Source organism: Ambystoma mexicanum, chromosome 7q (genome assembly GCF_040938575.1).
Source record: "Ambystoma mexicanum isolate Mex_15411 chromosome 7q, UKY_AmexF1_1, whole genome shotgun sequence".
NCBI classification, from domain to species: domain Eukaryota; kingdom Metazoa; phylum Chordata; class Amphibia; order Caudata; family Ambystomatidae; genus Ambystoma; species Ambystoma mexicanum.
In genome coordinates, this window is record NC_090941.1 from 1135903515 (window position 1) to 1135924528 (window position 21014).

General features: G+C 47.4%; 1 pseudogene; it reads right to left on the reverse strand.

The window, feature by feature from the left end:
- LOC138528690 (zinc finger protein 850-like) overlaps window positions 1–10422 on the reverse strand; it is a 189130-nt pseudogene extending 178708 nt beyond the window's left edge.
- Between the last annotated feature and the right edge of the window lie 10592 nt (window positions 10423–21014).

Consider the following 21014-nt stretch of genomic DNA (forward strand, 5'->3'; position numbering starts at 1 on the left):
GGAGAAGCCCGGTTTGGGAGGGGCCTTGAGGGGGGGTACTGTCATGATCTCTGCTTCCAAAAGGTCAGGGTTTTCCCAACTCCCTTGGAAGCAGATCCATAACCCAGGTTCCGAGTGCCAACCAGTCCCAATTGGGACCTTTTGGACCCAGTCCTGGCGCCAGTGGCACCAGGCTCATAAATATGCCCAGTCCCAGCGCTGGAAGCGCCGGGCTCATAATGCTTGGGTGGACTTACCTGCAGCAGACCATGCTGCTTACTTGCCTGCCAGTTGAGCCTCTGATCCTCTTCTGTTTGGAACTACTTTTCCTGTTGGGTGGGGCAGGAGCCACTCCCTAGGTTCAGAACACTGGAACTCTTCTGGAAAGCAGGAACTCTTTTCTTACCTAGGCGTGGCTGTTGAAGGAGACACCTAAGCACTACAGGAGGCTATTTAAACCACACCCGATGGATGAATCTTGCTTTGCGTTATTCTGCATCCTCTGCAGCAGAAAGCTCATCGTGTCTTCTGCATCTGATCCTGGGCCTAAGGAAAAAGGCTTACCATCCTGAATCCAGTCTTCAGCAACACCTATAAAGACAAGAAAGAACAGGTTAGCATTACGGTCTTCAGTGACAGCGCTTCACTTACCTGGTCCATCGGCTGTCACCAACGCCTCGTGCTGCATTCCGGCATCTGAAAGACAAAGGCTTACCTACTCTTCGTGCGCTCCGGAGGTCTTCGCACTGCATTCCGGCATCTGAAAGACAAAAGCTTACCAACTCTTTGCACGCTCCGGAGGCCTCCGGTGCTGCATCCCGCATCTGAAAGACAAAACAAGGTGCGTTTAAAGACATTGGGGAACTTTAATACTCACGTGCCATTACTCCTTTCTACATCTAACCCAGTGGGTATTCCGGCACCCTGCAGCCGCTCCGAACTTGTACCTGCAAAATAAAAAGACAGTTAGAGCGCATCGTGAAGCAGGCAACAAGCGCTTACTTACGTGCTTCCAGGCGCTTCTATTCATCACACGGGCTCCATTTTCAACTCACTTCAGCCCGTCATCCGCCATCGCCGGAACCCTGCAAAACAAGAGACATCATTACTAAAGACTTTTAAAGACATTAGAATTACTCGAAACTTACCGATCGTGCAGTAAACGACAGACAGCAGTCCTCTGAAGTCAAGAGGCCTGCTCCCCTTATCCAGTGAAGAAACTGCTTACAGCACCCTGCCCCGAGGCAGATGGAGAGCACGGCGTTCACTTACCTAAGGTGAGAGCGTTAACCTTTGGGGTTCTACAGGAGAAGAGAAAGGGAAGAAGAGAGAGACATTCAATAACCCAGTTCATTAATCCCATATTTTCTATCTGCAGATATCTTACCCTTCGAGTCAGACATACAGTGCACAGAGGTCCAGCCCAAAGAGCCAGCCGTGTGTTACACATCACCTTTGAAGATACGGTATACGCCCAGTCAAGACCGGCGCCTCTACGGGAATCAGGTGAGCGTTACAGACAAGGTTTCGACAACATGCGTCAGACCTTTCGTGTGTTGAACTTAGGGGTTGTCCGGGATGAGGGGGCCCTTTCACTAGCTCTAGATGCCTAAAAGGCCTTCGACAGAGTCAGCTGGGCCTTTATGGGGGAGGTCTTCTCGTCCCTGGGGATGGGACCGAGGTGGCTAGGCTGGATGTCGGCTTTGTACTCTACCCCCTCAGCTAAGGTGGTTGCGAACGGGATGGAATCAGGAGCGTTCCCTTTGGGAAGGGGCACGAGGCAAGGCTGCCCTTTGTCCCCCCTTATATATGCGTTGGTTATGGAGCCCTGGGAGATCTCCGTTCGCAATGACGAAACGATCAGCGGAGTACGAATAGGGGACTCCCACTGCAAGGTTGGCTTGTTTGCCGATGATGCACTGCTTTACATCACTAAACCGTTCCAGCCGGTACCCCGGGTACTACAAAGTCTAGCACATTATGGAGATCTCTCTGGGTTCAACGCCAACTTCGGGAAGTATGTGGCGTTCATAGCGGGCAACCTACCGGACACAGAGGGAGACTACATGAGCGGGCTCCCCTTCCGGATACAAGGGGGCGGGTTCCGTTATTTGGGTATTCAAGTGATGCACAGCCCCGATGACCCCTTCTCTAATAAATTTCTCCCTCTCCGGTCAGCTTTCAAAAGGGACGTGGAGAGGGGGGCGGGATTGCGGCTCTCTTGGATGGCACGCTGCAACTTCGTGAAAATGGTGATTCTCCCCAAGTTCCTATTCTTATTTCAGATGCTCCCAGTGCAGGTGCCCAAGACATTCTTCATGAAGGTGAAACAAACCCTCCTACGATTTCTCTGGGGGGGCAAGAAACATAGGATCTCTTATGAGGTGCTGACTAGGCCCAAGGAAGATGGGGGTGTGGGGTTCCCGGGTCTAGAGACATATTATAAGGCTTCTCAACTGAGGATACTGGTGGACCACTTTACCCCGGGGACGGAGAAGCAGTGGGTGGCGTTGGACAATAGGGTTCTTGCCCCGGTAACACTGGATGAATGGTTATGGGTTCCCAAGGTGCACATCCCGAAAAGAGTCCTGCATCACCCTGTGTTGGGGGTCTTATGGTTGGTGTGGAAAGAGGGGGGATACTAAAGGTGGCTCACAACATGGCCCTCCCTGCTGAGCTGCATCTGGGCCCCTCAATCACGGATATGATTGCTGACCCGGCTGCATTTCAACAATGGTACGAGGCTGGTCTTAGTAGGGTGGGCCAGTTGTGGGTGCGGGGGGTTCCTTTATCCCCCTAAGGGAACTGGAGGAGGCCCTGGAACTGAGCAACGTTTCCCCATTCCGCTATCTCCAACTCAAGGGAGTGCTCACTGAACCCTCCTGTGGGGACACCCTCAGACGGGACCTAACAGGTTTTGAAAAGCATCTAATTTCAAGACGGGGGTCCAAGGGAATGATATCCCACCTCTACAAGCTCCTCCTTCTTTCGGCCCCAAGGGATCCTCCGCCAGCGCGGATAAAGTGGGGGAGGGACCTGGGGAGAGAAATTGACGGCAAGAGGTGGTCCAAAATATGTAGACGAGCCAACCACTCAACGGCCTTGCTCCAATTCTGACACCAAGCCTTGAAGGTGTTACACAGGTGGCACTACCCCCCGCAGAGGATAGCCCAAATGAAAGTGGGATATGACCCTCACTGCTGCAAATGTCGAGTGGAGAAAGGTAATTACATACACATGAGGTGGAAATGCCCAATAGTGCAGACATACTGGGGAGAAGTGTTGTCCTGGATTAATGGGGTGGATGGAGTGGTGAGGACCCTATGCCCATGGCTCCTCCTTTTCGGGATTGATGTGGGTGGGGGCCGAGACGAGACCCTAGGTCATATGTTGCAGGTCATGTTGGTTGCTGCCAGAAGTCCACACATGCCAGGAGAAAAAGATTGGATCACCAAAGTCCACGCTATTTATGACATGGAGTTCTTAACGCATCTCATTGATGAATCCAAGTCAGATATTGAAGGACTGTGGGTCCCCTTTTTCCAAAAATACAGCTGCTTGGCTTGAAGTGGCAAAATCACGCTTGGGGGTGGTCCTGGACATGAAAGTCCACCAGGACTTACATACCGAACATACTGGGCCTCATTACGACCCTGGCGGAAATCGCGGTGCTAAATGCACCATGGAGCACGGCGGAAAGCTGCCGATAGCGCCATGGGGGTTGGCGGATTTACCGCCCCATTCCGACCTTGGCGGGGCGGTAAATCCCCATTCCCCATTTTACCCTTCCCCATTCCCATTTTTGCCCCATAGGGTATAATGGGAGTGGGGAAGGCGTTAATTACGCCACCGTAAAATACGGTGGCGTAATTAACAAGAAGGTCCCGTAGCGCCATGGATTTCTCCGCCCGGAAAAACCAGGCGGAAAACGCTCCATGGTGCTACGGGAACTCGTAGTAGGGCGGACGGGTCCGCCGCGAATACCGCTGGCGTAAACCCACTCCGCCAGGGTCGTAATGAGGCCCACTGTCTGTTATACGAGAAAGGTGCTGCAAAGTGGACAGAGTCATGCCCAAGGCTGGGGCCTCCCTCTGGAACAGCCTCCCTGCCACTCTAAAACTTGAGGAGAACCATCTCTGGTTCCGGAAGCACCTCAAGACCTTCCTCTTTGCTTCTGCCTTTGCCCCCCCTCTACCCTGCTGATTCTACTCTCCCTCGGCACCATGCACCTGGCCACCCTCTTTCCTCCGGGCCCTGGTACCAGCTCCTCTTGCCACCTGCACCCACTGCCTCCGGGCCACCCCTTGCACTGGGGTCTGCATCTGTACCTATAAAGCCCCACACCCCTTTGTTTTGTTCTTCCTGCACTTATCAGACCTACCCAGCCTGCTGCCTTAAACCCAGCACTGCCACTTGCTGGCTGCACTCCCTCTGTTTGTTGCCTTTTTATTTATTAATTTATTTATTATTATTTATGTTTCTTTTTCCTCATTGTTCCGCACTCTCCTTTTTGTTCCCCCTTCCATGCACTTCTCCCTCTCCCCCTCTACCATGCACTTGCGCGTTCTCAATGTCACTGGGCCTAGTAAGATCGTTGTTTTTGTTCTCCCTTGTTCCCCTCCCTTGCCTCGTCACGCTCTGAAACACTTGTGTATGAGCGCGATAGAAATAAAATATCAATATCAAAAGGCTCAAATGTGCAAGTGAATACAGTCCTGACTGTACCCTGAGGCGCTATTTGTGAGCCCTACGGACACTGCAGACATTCATGCTTGATCTGAGGCTGAGGGAAGGGGAGGGGGAGTCCTGATTGTACCCTGACACGCTATTTGTGAGCCCTACGGACACTGCAGATATTCATGCTTGATCTGAGGCTGAGGGAATGGGAGAGGAAGAGGAGGGGGGCGGGTTCGGGAGGGGCTATTGTTATAATTGTACCTAAGAGAAGAACGTTGACTCGTATTGCATGATGTTATAACGTAAATGTCAATAAACTTTCATTTAAAATAAAAATAATAATTACAAAAACATCTTAGTCTTTCCAGTTAAAACATAATTTTACTCACTTATAAAATATTCCCACTAGGAATCAGACTTAGATTTGTACTCCCTAAAGAATCTGAAGGGGAATAAAAAAACAGGGGTGAGTACATTCAGCATCCTAAACGTGCCCATAAATACAAGCGGTGAAAGTCCCTCTTTTTTTGCACTTCCAAGTATTCTCTTTTTTCCTTAAAATGTTTGTTTCTTTTTCTTTTTTTCTTTTTGAATTGGTTCCGGAACACCAAACCTTGATTTAATGGCATTTTTATCCCAAGTAGAGAGACTCCAAATCAAGGCTCTCCAAAAAGTTTCCAACTGCAATTACCGGCCTTCGATTACGACAGTCCATCAAAAATGCCCATAAGTAGTCTTCATCCATACTGCAGAAATGTGAATATAGATAAGCTAGGTGAGTCATTCTATTAGACACCAATGCCGTGCAAAGTCCCTATGAAACAGCACGTAGCAAAGCAAAGAGCAGCCCTGTGCAATGATGGGTTTCCAGCATAGGCCCAATAAGGCCCCAGTAACCAAGCTTCAGTTAAACTGTAACACACACCTTGTAGATGGACATAAACCTGTACCCTTAAACCAGATCCCGCACCATCTAACATAAATCAAAGAAATACAGAGAAGCATTTCTCTTGAAGAACAAAACTCTCCCCATCACCCATCAACACAGAACATCAGCCTGTCCCTCGCAGAAAGGCGCATACACAGTCCAAGTTGCAACAGTTGGCCGATGCAAGCGGGGTGGGGTGGTAGTGAAGTCACACAAGTGCAACAATAAAAAATAATAGGCCCCGGAGTTTAAGGACAAGATACTCTACACTGATTGGCCGGGAAACCTCAGATTTAATGAGATGCCACAGCCATGTTTCAAAATGTTATAACAATTATGTCCCTAGGCAGAACAGCCATAATGCAACATAATGGGTGTCATAAACTGGCATGAGTCGAGCAAGCTATGAAGAAGCATGGTCGCAGAACTATGTTATGTAATGTTATTTGGCATTTATATAGCGCTCTATATATCATTGGTATGAACTCAAAGCGCTGGTATGTTGAACGCCCTTGGGGACCGTAGTGCCGGTCAGTTGAGCGAGTAAGGTGTCATAGGTTGCATGGGTGCACCAGTTATGTGTGCAGCTGATGTAATTGCCTGATGGTAGCTGCATCCTAGCATTAGGTGTGGTGGTATTGATATCAGTTGGATGCGCGCCGTCTGGCGAGTGGACATGCAGACTGGGTTCTGGCTGCGTTAGGCCTGTAGGACGCTTATGAGTGCAGCCAGGCCAGTTTGTCATGGGATATAGCTGTCTTTTATTAGAATGATGAGGTGTTCATGGGGTAATGTTCGTATATGAGCAGCTAGGCCGAATTGATTGAGGGGTGTAGTTGCACTCTAATGTGTGATGGTGTAGAGCAGAGAGTAAGCATAGTAACATGGGAGGGGAGTGTTTGGGTAGAGTTATGATCTAAGGATATCGATATTCCGGATTTCAGGCATGGGTTGGTTAATAGTGAATGCATCCACATATTCAGTGGTGACATTGCTCGGGATCTCATCGAGCAATTAGTCATCAGGTTGCTACGGTTCAATTGCTTCAGATGGTTGTGGTTGGTATTATGGAAAGAGCCACAATTTTAGAGCTTTGCGGAACGTCATATAATCTTAGGTGTGTCAAATGAGTGGGGGAAGTGAGTTCCACAGAGTTGGGGCCAAGGTTGAGAAGGTGGATCCTCCGATCCTGATAGTGTTAGAGGTTGGTATTACTAGAAGGAGGGCAGTGCTTGATCCTAGGGTGTGAGGTGGGAGGTATGGTTTTATCTTTTCTTGTAGATATAATTGGCGAGTCTTGTGCACTGCTCGGTGAGTGATGCATAGAGTCCTGTAGGTTGCCCTTCGTCCGACAGGGAGCCAGTTGAGGATTCGGAGAGCTGGTGAGATGTGGCCTAGGGCAAGGGGCAGTTTTGCTGCAGCGTTTTGGGCTCTTTGGAGTTTGTTGAGTTGGTATTCTGGGGCTCCTAGGTATAGGGAGTTAGCATAGTGCAGTCTCGACATCACAATAGACATAACTGTGGCAAGTCTGTTCAGGAAGGAGAGGTAGGGAAAAATGCTTCTGAGACGTTTGAGATGATAGTGACAGCATTTTGATACGTTGTTGATCTGACGGGAGAGGGTTAGGCCTGAGTCCATAGTGCAGCCTAGGTTTTTTACTGTGTCGGATTTCAGTTTTAGCAGGGTTCAAGAGGTGGTTTATTGTCATCCATCGATCGATATCGCGAATACAGGCTTCAAGGTAGGGATGGGGGTTGGTGCCTGATTTGGGAATTCTTAGTATGATATGGGTATCGTCAGCATAGTTGTAGCACGAGATGTTGTGCATGCGCATGATTCCAGGTAGAGTGGTCATATAGAGGTTGAACAGGAGAGCAGATACGAATGTGCCTTGGGGTTCTCCAGTTTTCACTGAGCAAGCAGCTGACACAAAAGGGGAGAGGAGGGTTATTTGTTTTCTGTTGCAGAGGAAGGAGGCAATCCACTTGAGAGCAGAACCACTGATTCCTAGGGAGTGGAGGCGGTGAAGGAGGATTGAGTGGTTAACCGTGTCAAAGGCTGCAGAGAGATCGAGGATAATCAGTGAAGCGCATCCTTCAGAGTCTGCAGTGACCTTGAGATCATCCCAGATCCAGATCAGAGTGATTTCTGTTCCCTGTCGTGGTCTGAAGCCTGATTGTGCGGCGTCGAGGAGACCGTTGGATTCTACAAAGGCATTGAGCTGGGAGTATGCTGTCCGGTCGATTAGGTTCGCTAGAAATCTGGTGTTGGAGAATGGTCTGTAGATTTTGGGGTCATGCGGGTCGAGGCATGACTTTTTAATAAGCAGCTTCACATGTGCTTTTTTCAGGACAGAGGCGGGGCAGCGGACGAGGGGCGCTCCAGAGGGTTTGCTGGCGGATAGTAGGTCAAGGAACTCATCTCTGGAGATGGGTTTAAAGTAGTCAAAGGTAGACAGACTGGGCGTCAGGGCAGTGGGATCAGGAGCGGTCGGTGGTGCGAGGGGGGAGAGGAAGGACAGTTTTATATTAAGGGATGCCGTCCTGTCAAGAGCGGTGTTGTAGGAGTGTAGGGCGAGGGAGTCGCAGAGTGATTGAGAGGGGGTGGATTGGGTAGAGGTGCAAGTGGTTCAACAAATTCTGATATGATCATGTGGATTTCTTAGGTGTGGTTGCCACAGTTGAGAATGTGTTCATTGTAATAGGCTTTTTTGGCCTTTCAGATTTCAGCTTTGTAGTTACGGTGGTGCAGGGCGAACATGGATCTGCTGAGATCGGTTTTAGATGCTCGCCATTTGGATTGAAGGGGGTTATTCTGTTTTTTGGCATTCCCCAGGTGGAGCGTGAACCATTTGGGGGATGGTCCATTGCGTGAGGAAGTGGGGCACGAGGGGGTGAGAGGAATTAGTGAGTCATTAAGCCAGGAGTCGAAAGAGTCAATGGTTAAGGCTCTATCGGGGGGCAGTGTTGCAGGGGGACGAAGAAGCAGGGCTTCGGCTAGGTCAGGAAGGATCTTCACTTTGTTCCAGAATTCGAGATCCGGGGGGTTGGCGGGGGAGCTGTGGGAGGAGGGACAGGGGTGTGGATAGAGAAAGGGATGGCATAGTGGCCGGTCCAGATGAGTGGTTTGGGACGGGATATATAGACCAGGTCATGGGTGCTGAAAATTGCATTGAGGGTGAGCCCCCTGAGTGGGTTGGACCAGTTGTATGATGGGAGTGGTTGAGCATATCAAGACTGTCAACCAGCAGATGAGTCTTGGGGTTGTTGGGTATATCAAACCAGATATTGAAGTCTCCTAGGAGTGTGGGGGATGGGTGATTTACTTGAAAGGTAGCTATTGAATCACAGAGGTTGTTGGCAAAATGTCTGTCGTAACCAGGGTGTCTGTAGATAAGTAGGAAGCTGTGGGAGAAAGTCGATGGTAGCGAGAGTTTAACTAGAAGGGATATGCATGTCTGGGATTCAATGAGAGAGACGGAGAAATGAGGATTGAAGAGGACTGCCACTCTTTCGCCTCTGGAGGGTCTATTGTGGGCGATGAGCGAGAAGCCAGGGGGGAAGGCTTCATGCACACTGGTATGGGCGCCCCAGTGTGGATTTTCGGATGCTGATAAGTGAAGCTTTTCTCACACTCTCCAGTGTGGGATCTCTTATGAGCCATCAGGTTTGATGCACGATTGAAGTGCTTACCACATTCTGTACACCCATAGGGCTTCACCCCAGTATGGATCCTTTGATGATTACTCATGGCGGAGGGGTCACTGAAGCTTTTTGTGCAATATGTGCACTGAAAGGGCTTTACCCCAGTATGGATCCTCTGATGTCGAAGAAGAAGCGAGATACAAGTGAAGCTTTTCACACACTCTGAGCACTGGTATGGTCGCACCCCAGTATGGATCTTCTGATGCAGGTGCAGATGTGAGCGCTGAGTGAAGCTTTTATCACACTCTGTACACTGGTATGGTCGGTCCCCAGTATGGATCTTCTGATGCTGATGCAGATATGAGCTAGAATTAAAGCTTTTATCACACTCAGTACACTGGTATGGTCGCTCACCAGTATGGATCTTCTGATGCCTGTACAGGTGTGCCTTATCAATGAAGCTTTTCTCACACTCTGTACACTGGTATGGTCGCACCCCAGTATGGAACTTCTGATGCCGGTGCAGATATGAGCTAGAATTGAAGCTTTTATCACACTCAGTACACTGATATGGTCTCTCTCCAGTATGGATCCGCTGATGCAGGTGTAGATGTGACTTCTGAATGAAGCTTTTCACACACTCTGAGCACTGGTATGGTCTCACCCCAGTATGTATCATCTGATGCCTATACATATATGAGCTCTGAGTGAAGCTTTTATCACACTCTGAGCACTGGTATGGTCTCTCACCAGTATGGATCCTCTGATGCTCCTGCAGATGTGAGCTGTTAGTGAAGCTTTTCTCACAGTCTGTACACTGGTAGGGTCGCACCCCAGTATGGATCATCTGGTGCCTCTGCAGATGTGAGCCGTTAGTGTAGCTTTTCTCACACTCTGTACACTGGTAGGTTTGCTCTCCAGTATGGATCCTCTGATGGTGCTGCAGTTGTGAGCTCTTAGTGAAGCTTTTCGAACACTCTGAGCAATGGTAGGGTCGCTCCCGAGTATGGATGCTCTGATGCCGGTTTAGATTTGAGCTCTGAGTGAAGCTTTTCTCACACTCAGAGCACTTGAACGGTCTTTCCACTGTGTGGGATCTCTGATGCCTTCTCAGCTTTGAGGTGTGAATGTGCCCATCACATTCCGTGCACTTGTAGGACTTCTCCCCAGCACACATCCTTTGATGGCTGCTTGTTCTCTGTTGAAAGAAGCAGAGGTACCCTTTATTATTTTATGTCATCGTACAGCCTAAACATCAATAGATCTACCCCAGAGCTAATAATCCTCATTGTACACCCCGCTCACAAACTGACTGTATGATCCTGTGAGATCCCACACTTGTTAGCCTTCACCAATCAGGAGAGAGACATGGAAACAATTGACTTGTTGGGAGAACCCAACACAGACTTACATGTACAGTATTGAGTAAAAACCTAGTCGTATTAGCCCCCCCATACATGCACATATGAGACCTGGGCATGAATTTACCAATCACTGTTTGGTGCAGTTTTTTTTTTCTAAAACAAGACATTCACTGGGGATCAATAGAATTATCAATGAATAGCTATTGACTGTGGGACTATATTCCATCTAGAGGTTCTGAGAGAAAGCTGATAGACCATGAAAGTGGCGCTCGAGTTTATGATGCCATTAAGTACCTGGAGATGGAATATACCCCATGACTGATAGCTGCTCAATAGTAATGTTATGATGTCTACGGCCCCCATGTCTTTTTCACACTCCATAAGCTGTCCCCAGGGCCTAGCAGTGCAGGGGGTGGGGAGGGAAGACATGAGGGAAATATATACAACAGCAAAAATAAAGTTAACCACGCTCCAAGGTGAAGAAAGTGCACCACCAACCACCAACCCCTGACCATCGCAATGACAGTTCCCTGATATCTGAACACATACCTGTCACATTAAAGTATGTGGATATTATTTTTGACACATGTGGAACAAGCCAATTTATTCAGGATTATGTTTAATGATTCATAATAGAGAGAGTCTGTTGATCTCGAGACTTGGTATAGTTCTTTCCTTTTGTATATTGTTATAGTTTCCTAACAAATTCACGGTTCCTGTGCAGTCAAATGCAGTGTGGCCGGTGGCAGCACCAGAGGAAAAGCTTTCACAAACACCCAGAATCACGGCTCTGTGCGGTCACATACAGTGTGGCCGGTGGCAGCACCAGAGCCAGAGCTTTCACAAACACCCAGAATCACGGCTCCTGTGCGGTCACATGCAGTGTGGCCGGTGGCAGCACCAGAGCCAGAGCTTTCACAAACAGCCAGAATCACGGCTCCTGTGCGGTCACATGCAGTGTGGCCTGTGGCAGCACCAGAGCTTTCACAAACAGCCAGAATCGCGGCTCCTGTGCGGTCACATACAGTGTGGCCAGTGGCAGCACCAGAGCCAGAGCTTTCACAAACACCCAGAATCACGGCTCCTGTGCGGTCACATGCAGTGTAGCCGGTGGCAGCACCAGAGGAAAAGCTTTCACAAACACCCAGAATCACGGCTCTGTGCGGTCACATACAGTGTGGCCGGTGGCAGCACCAGAGCCAGAGCTTTCACAAACACCCAGAATCACGGCTCCTGTGCGGTCACATGCAGTGTGGCCGGTGGCAGCACCAGAGCCAGAGCTTTCACAAACAGCCAGAATCACGGCTCCTGTGCGGTCACATGCAGTGTGGCCTGTGGCAGCACCAGAGCTTTCACAAACAGCCAGAATCGCGGCTCCTGTGCGGTCACATACAGTGTGGCCAGTGGCAGCACCAGAGCCAGAGCTTTCACAAACACCCAGAATCGCGGCTCCTGTGCTGTCACATACAGTGTGGCCGGTGGCAGCACCAGAGCCAGAGCTTTCACAAACAGCCAGAATCACGGCTCCTGTGCGGTCACATACAGTGTGGCCGGTGGCAGCACCAGAGCCAGAGCTTTCACAAACACCCAGAATCACGGCTCCTGTGTGGTCACATACAGTGTGGCCTGTGGCAGCACCAGAGCCAGAGCTTTACAGTGTGGCCTGTGGCAGCACCAGAGCCAGAGCTTTCACAAACAGCCAGAATCATGGCTCATGCACTGTAGGGGAAGCTATTGTTGTATGTGTTTGGAGTGCTAGGCTTTTCCTGCTTCCTTTAATTCTTATATGACACAGGGAGGTAGAGAAAATGCTGACCCCTGCCCATGATACAGCTATTGATTATGAATTCAATAATCCTCTGCTGTGAGGCTACAGTGGGACGATATGGCTTTGGGAAAAGGGAAACATTGCCATTGCTATACACAACAGTGCTATGAATGATTATGTCTGGGGAAGATGGTGTGCTGAAGGCGTGGTCTTGTCCCTCTGCTACCACTCATTGTAAATTGTGTACATCCTGCTAAATTAAACAAACCACAAGTATATATTACACATGTGCTGGTTCATGCGTTATCTCAGAGGGCATCAGAGGGCATAAACGGGTCCACAGTGCAGACCAACTAGGAGAGTGGATACAAGGGAATGTGTGTCTCTAAGGTGAGGTGGGTGCAGTGCACAGAAGATGCGAGTGGCAGCAGCCGATGGATACTCATTTATTACTTTATAATAAGCTAAATTGTGGTAACATACTATAGATCATCCAACAATACAGACAATTCTCCTCTTGGCTCCACATTCGCCAATTGATGGTTGTGGATGCTTCATGCATTATAGAAGATCATTTGGGATACTATATATTTCCATTCTCCGCCCCTCCCTTTCCTCTTTTCTGTCACCATCACGCAGGGAATAACCTTTCTCTCAACCAAAATCATTCAGTGGTTGTCCAATACTCGCTGCTGCCAAACAGAGGTCATTTCGTCTGCTCTCTCAAAATAGATCCAACATCGTATATTGGATCTAAATATAAAAGACACATTAGCCAGTCATGCTCTGATTACTTACCGGTAATCTTCATTACTCCTACGAAGTAAGTACTGTGACAAGGAAGAGTGGAAGTGGAGGTAATGTAGAATAAGAGTACTATACTACTTAATTCCTGAGAACTGTTCTTCAGTCTAAAACTTTAAGGATTACTCTGAAGTTTGAATCTTAGAGCATATAATCTCATACATTATACATAACCTTATATATAACTAGAACATTTTACCCTTAGTATTATTCACCAAATACTGTTCCAGCAGCTACACACTAAAACAAAGACAACTAGGGCCAATACGTGTGTTTCACAGTGGCCTGTGATACAGAACTATAACATGTGTGTCCCAGGGCCAAAGAAGAGAAAATGGAACAGACAACATGACAAAAATAAAAATACAAATACAAGATATAGAAATAATTATGAGAAGAGCTTCAACTCACTACATATTCACATATTGCATCAGAGAAATATAGGTGAACTCTGGTCTGCACAAACAACATATTCCTAGAGATTTATCCAACATGGCTGTAGACAAACATACCCAACAATGGAGAATAGCTTCGATCAGGGCCCCAGGAAAGATTCGGAAGTTGTAGTAGATTAGTCATTTTTTGTAAAGATGGGAGTTAAATAGGAATTCCCCTTCTTGAAGGATAATTTTTTGCAGACAAGAAAACCCATATTTTAACCTTAGAAATTAGAATATTTTATAATCGGTTCTTTACTCTACCACGTAACACATGGAAGCTAAAAGATGTATTTTTACATACATGTTTGTCTTTGGATTTGAAAAGAATAATCTTACAGCATCTTCCTGAGGTGCTGCTCTGCTGGTACCTTTGACACCCCTAAACATTTGGATTGGTTATTCCCTGGTCCTGTCACTCTTCTAGAAAATGATTTGGTACTTCCCTTATGCTCTCCTGCAGGTGTTTAGCATCTTTCTTTAAGGGATGACATGTGTATCTACTGATTGCTCCATTGGCTGTAATTGTTCTTGATTGGATTCCCTGCGGCAGCGGCTGACATCTTAAGAAGCTGGTCCACCATCTTAGGGTCATGGAAAAGATCCAACATGGGATTGCATCAGCAGCATGGCGGTCGGTGTCTAGCCTCACCTGGTTTCCCTTGTCTGTCAGCAGAGCATGAGAGTGGTGAAGGCCTCTATGAAGCAGCGAAAGATACCGCCTGTGAAAGAGGCATGGAGGCCGCAGCTGCTCCCAGATGTAGGTTTCCTGTGGATGAGGGTGTGTTGTGGTCACTTCCTAAAACATATGCTAATGTTTGGAGCCAGAAACCAAACTGGTCTACTCTATATGAGTCGCCCATACATGGAAGGTGTTTTACAACATGTCCCCCAGTCAACAGCACACACAAAGGGTGGGGGGAGTGGAGAGGCTCATGGCAATCCTCCATGCACTGCCTCAAGGTAGCTCTTCACACTGCGGTTGGGCATCCCGATACCCAAGGGGTGAGTACCTGGTGACAGAGTGGGGAGTTTACAGACTGCAGAGCACTCACAAGTACCTGTGACTGGGGACAGTGGGGCATTTAGAAACTGAAGAGCTATGAGGGGATAACGTGCCTGAGGAAAGTGTGGATTTTTAGGGCCAGCAGAGTACTGAGTGTCGCCTAGAGAGTTGTGTAGACTGCATAGGAGAGAGGGTTGGCAGTTCCTGGTCTGTGTGGTTAGTTGTTTGTTACTGCAGAGGGCTGAGGGGTGGCAATGCATGGTAAGAGTGTATTGACAGTATCGGCAGGGGGGCAGCTTAGACCCTGCATGTTACTTGGGCTGACAGTGATTGATTAGACTGGGTGGTGCAGAGACAGCAGAGCAAGTAGTTTAGAGACAGTTTACTCATGGCTGATCATGACGGATTGGGTAGTTTAGAGAGACAGCAGAGTGAGTAGTTTATGGACTGCCGAGTGCTCAGGGGTGACAGTGCCTGGAGACAGTGGGGAATTTACAGACCGCAGAGGGGTAAGAGAAGACTGTGCAACTTGCGTGCTTTAGAGATTGCACAGCACTGAGGGGTGTCAATGCCTGGAAACAGTGGCAAGTAGTTTAGGGATTATTCAGAAGTAACAGGGCCAGGGCAGAACACTGTGTACATGTTTATAAATACCCAAGCCGGAGACAGCCAGACTTCTTGTTACTATCTTCTTACAAGTGATTCATTTACATCAAATTCCGCCTTTACGGCGAACATCAATTGTAATTCCAATTTACAAAAAGGGCGATCGCAGTGACACGGGGAATTATCGTCCAATCACCCTTTTGGACGTACCCGTGGAAACTATTTGCAAGAATTATTTTCAAAGAATCCAATGCATGGATCGAATCCACAGATTTACAAGATCCGAATCAGACTGGCTTCATAGCGGCCTTGGGGACGGCAATAAATCAGCATACTCTAGAAGTGATAAAATCTCAAGAACAACAACAACAAAAACAGTCACTGTACATAGCCTTCATCGACTTTCAGGCAGCGTTTGATTCTGTGTCCAGAGAGGTCTCATTTGATAAATTAACTAAAGACGATTGCCCTTTCCATCTTATATTCTGGATAAAACAATCACATACTAACACCAGCATCCAGATCCGGCTTTCTATGGATGGAACCTTATCAGACCCCATTACCACCTTTAAGGGTCTCAAACAAGGGTGTGTCCTGTCATCCAGACTTTTACATGTTTTATTGGAGACATGCGTCATGATTTTGCAACTGCAATATCTGATTCCCCTAAACTGGGAGGAGACTCAGTGATCCCCTGGGTGTTCTATTGCTAGCGAAGACCCCCAGGGGGCTTCAGGCTCTCTTGTTGTGGTTGGGTGAATATGTTAATAATAATCTGCCAAAGGTTAATGAATCTAAATGTAGGGTGATGACCATCTGTAACACCAAGATTACGAAACAATAAGGTCAACTATTGCAAGTGACCCAGGAATTTAAATACCTGGGCATATTGTTTGTAAATCAGAGTTTCATGCACAAAAAAGTGACTTGGCAGAACCATACATAAATAAATGTCCAGATTCTGTCGCAAGAATGCAATACATGAGATTTAGGTTAAATCTCTGATAACCAAAGAAGCAAACGTATGCTGGTTCTGTCTAAATACATCTTCACCAGAGACAATCAAGCAGTTGATATCTGAATGCCCGGCTGTAGCTAATATGAGAACTGTATTCTTTCTTCACTTATTTCCAAATTCAGATTATATGACGTCTGAGTACCTCTGGAGATCAATTTCCGACTGCCATAGAACCTCAATGAATATAGCGGTGGTAAAGTTTTGGCTATTAGTTTATAAACACCTGATATACAGGAGAATAACACCATATTGTATTTCTAAATGTAGAACACAAGTTGTCACTTTACACATGGTGTTTCTTGACCAAACTTTCTGTCTTGCACCAGTGCAACCGTGCATTGCACCATTGCAACGCCTTCATGCAGGATGGCTCCGTTATCACCGCTTTCAGCTTTCATGCATGATGGCTTCACTACCCACCACCTTCATGCAGGATGACTACGCTACCCACCAACTTCATGCAGGATGGCTCTGACACCCACCACTTTCATGCAGGATGGATCCGCTACTCACCACCTTCATGCATGATGTCTCTGCTACCCTCCACCTTCATGCAGGATGGCTTGGCCACCCACCAGATTCATGCAGGATGGCTTGGCCACACACTGCCGTCATGCAGGATGGCTCTGCTATCCACCACCGTCATACAGGATGGCTTGGGCACACACCGCCGTCATGCAGGATGTCTCTGCTACCCTCCACCTTCATGTAGGATGGCTTCTCTACCCACCACCTTCATGCAGGATGGCTCCGCTACCCACCGCCTTCACGCAGGATGGTTCTGCATCCCACCACCGTAATGCAGGATGGCTCTGCTACCCACCACCTTCATGCAGGATGGCTTGGCCACACACCGCCTTCATGAAGGATGGTTCCGCTACCCACCACCTTCATGCAGGAGGTCTCTGCTACCCACCACTTTCATGCCGGATGGCTCGGCCACCCACCGCCATCATACACTTTATGGCTCCCTTTAACGTTGTAAGATATATTTGAATTGTTGGGTGCATGTTTGCTAGATCCACCCACGCTGCGGATGACAGGAGGACAACCAGAGCGCAAGCACTTTGGGGGACTGGGTGGATTTTTTACGGTTAAACAGATATTAAGAACAGCAGCAACCACAGCTCCATCATAGGGGGGAGCGGCCTAGCATTTGGAGACATACATGGTGATAGTGTTTTCTCTGCAGAAATGGTGGCCTCACATTGCGGGTGCATTGTCCTCATGGAGGATTTGTGGAGGGACGCAGATAAGCTCCACCAGCAGCAGAAGTGATGAGTTCTAACAGCCTTTATAGGTCGCAGGGGGACCATGCTGATGGCTCTACAAATGTGCTTGTATGTTCAATTTGTTGTTAATTATTAATGTTTTTGGAGACTGTAATAAATGTGCTGGTTTTGCAGCACTAGCAACTAGTGACCCACCTGAAAAATTAAGCATTGCCTTGGAGCTCACAGAAGAAGAGGTCATTGGTTTTACATGACCTCTTCACATCCCATTCCTGCAAGTAGGGACTTTTTGAAAGACAAAATGGTGTGTATTTTTTGTAAAAGGTGATATTAAAAAATATGAAATTATCTAATTTTGCTACCATTATTACATTTTAAAAAGAAGCAGTTCAGGTATTATGCTCACTTCCAGTAAATATTGTAACCATAATTAGAATGTTACACTTACCTTATGAAGTAAAGTACATTATTAAAACCTAGAATAACCATATCTATTATTTATTTTCTGATATTGGATGCATAAAATATATTCTGATGATTCTTCTTAATTATAATGATAGCTGCGTGATGTATTGGATTAATTTATAGATGATTTATCTTTCTAAATCCACTGCAATTATATACTTCTTTAATGGATTGCAAGGAATTACGTATGTATTAAGTCCATTTCGTTTTGCAATATGTGTAGGGTTTGAGGCAAACCAAAACACAGTAAAACAAATGATTTTCTGATATGAGATTGTCACACTAAGAAGCACAGTCCTGTACACCCCCATAGTACTTTAAATACCCATTGTAGAAAGGGTAATGGGATAAATAATACTAATGAGGGCTCTTTCCTGCTTTACATATAATTAAAGAGCATGTCCAGTCCATATGAACGACTACATAGATTTATCTTTGATATTTATCCTTGACATTTATTTCTGTGATGGGAATAGAGTTGTATGCTTCAATCGCTAAGTTCATACGGCCCATTACAATGGTGCTAATTTAATTTTTCACAATGTTCACCCATACATTTAGGGTGCCATACACTCTCATTCTGACAGCCTCAGAGTTTGGCTTTGATGATACCTGGCTGTGGCATCTGCTGCCCTGTTGGGGTAGCCCTCCTTCTCCTCATGTTTCTTCTCCCATTTGAGGAAGGCCTCACTATGTTTGGGAGACCCACTACGTTTGAAAAGAGGCCGGGTCTCAGGCTACTGATGTCTGTGCATTTGGGGATCTGTACATGCACAGAAATCCTCGGAAAATAATACACTTAAGATGATAAAGAATACACAAACAGTGAATACATCACAATGCTGCTGGACAATGGACAATAGAGGCTTATATTTGGGTTCTGCTGGGAATGTTAAACCTACTGTTCTACACCCATGGGTGAGTACAAGGTACAAGAGGGCTCCTGCAGCGACAAATGTCAGGGCCACAGCCAGCAGAGAAATGTGGCATGGTCAGTGCTCAGCAAAGCACCCCTCCCATCTCCTTGGTGCTGCCCGCAGAATGGCAGAGGGAGTGGTTGCCAGACAGGGCATTTATTGTCGTTATTAAAGATATTAGCAGAGGCTGGGAGACAGAGTTTTGTTTCTGGAGACTCGCCTGAGTTGCAGGAGACCTGTAGGTCTGCTACAGGATCATCACCCCTCCCTATTAATCCCCAACTTCCCCTTCCTTTACTGGGGATTATAAGAAAGTATAAATAATGTACATGGTGTACTGGCAATCTATACTGCCCCTTGCCCAGGTTCTCCACTTGTACTTTCCTCCTCTGCCACCTCCATCATTTCCTGCTCACTATTCACTATCATTGTAAAGTGCCCTGTTAGGCCATTGGTCCACTCACCAGCCTTATAACTTATGCACTGTGTTTCTGGTAGAAGCACTCATCTTCCTCTAACATACAATTATACATACTGCATACCTGTCAAAAGCCCCATGTCATAAAGGACACATTTAGCCATTCCTGTTTGTTTCGACAATAGCACGCTGCATGCTGGGAAATCTAACACTTAACGGGAAACTTGAAACTACAAATCCCAGGAACGATTCTGAAATGCAGGCAGCAGAGGCAGCAGCATAAACCCGCAGCTCCTGACCCTCTCCTTATATTGTTGATTGGAAATAATGAACTCCAAGAAGAAGATTGATACTGCTGATAATCCAATCCCTAAGAAGTCCAAGCCTGCAGCAGAGATGAGTGAGGTCCCTAGTCCACAGGATATTTATTCTTTACTTCTGAAAGTGGCCCAGGGTGTAGAAGATGTAAAGCCATCCTTGGAAGACCTATCCCTTAAAGTCACCGAGATAGAAAGTAGAGTCTCTGGGGGTCATTACCAGTATGGAGGTAGCCATGGTGCTATTAGCGCCATGGCTACTCCCATACCGCATACTGGGTCCAGGTTCCCTGAATGGGGAAATACCGGGCCATTCCAACCTTGGAGGACCCGGTAATTCCTAATTCAATTTACCCATCCCCATTCCCATTTGAGCCCCCATAGGGCTCAATGGGAATGGGGAGGGAGCTAACAACGGGCCCGTTAATAACGGACCCGTTGCTAGCTCCCTGGTCCTTTAGCAGCTCCCACTAATGGTGCCTAGGAAAACCAGCCACCCTTAGTGGGACCCACTAAAGGACCTCATAATGCAGCGGTAAGGGGTTAGCGGCACCGACACCCTTGCCGGTGCCGTTAACCCCTTACCGCCAACCTCGGAATGAGGCCCTCTGTCCTGGAAATTGGCTCAGATTCAATGTCTTCAGAGATTTCTGGAAGCTACAGGGCATATATGAATTTAAGAGATTTCCAGAAAGGAAGAGAGAAAACCATGGAAAAACACCTGAAAATCAGAAATAAGAATTTGAGGATTGTTGGAGTGGAAGAAAGGGCTGAGGAAGACCTGGTCCAGATGGTAATTGAAATAATGAAATCCTCTTTCAATTATGATCACATTGTCCCAGCTGATATTGACAACATCTACAGAGTGGGCAAGAAAGCGGGGCCCAAAGCTAGACAGATTTTGGTCTCCCTCATGAACACAAGAACAAAGGAGGACATTTTAAAAGTGGCAAGATCTAAGGAAGCTGCTTACTTCAGGGAAAACCGAGTTTTTGGGTTTACCAGATTACCCAAAGGAAGTTTTGCTGGTCAGGAAATCCTTCACAGAGGCAAAGGATATGGCAAGATCTATGGGTGTGAAGACATAGGGCCTGATGACGACTTTGGCGGTAATACCGCTGGCGGTATTAGCCCTACCACCGAACTCCCCGGCGCTAATAGCGCCGGATCATAAGTTCGGCGATAATGTAATTCCCCATTGAGCCCATTCGGGAATGCCCCATTCCCCATTGGGCTCAATGTGCGCTCTTACCACCGGCAGTTTTCCCGCCAGCGGTAATAGCGCAAATTTTCGGCAGATTTCCCCCCAGCTCAAAGCTGGGGCGAAATCCGCCGAAGTCCTGATTTGGCGGACCCTTAAATCCAGCGGTAATAGCGCTACCGCCAGATTTAAGGGTTACCGCCAAAGTTGTGATCAGGCCCATAACTTGTTAA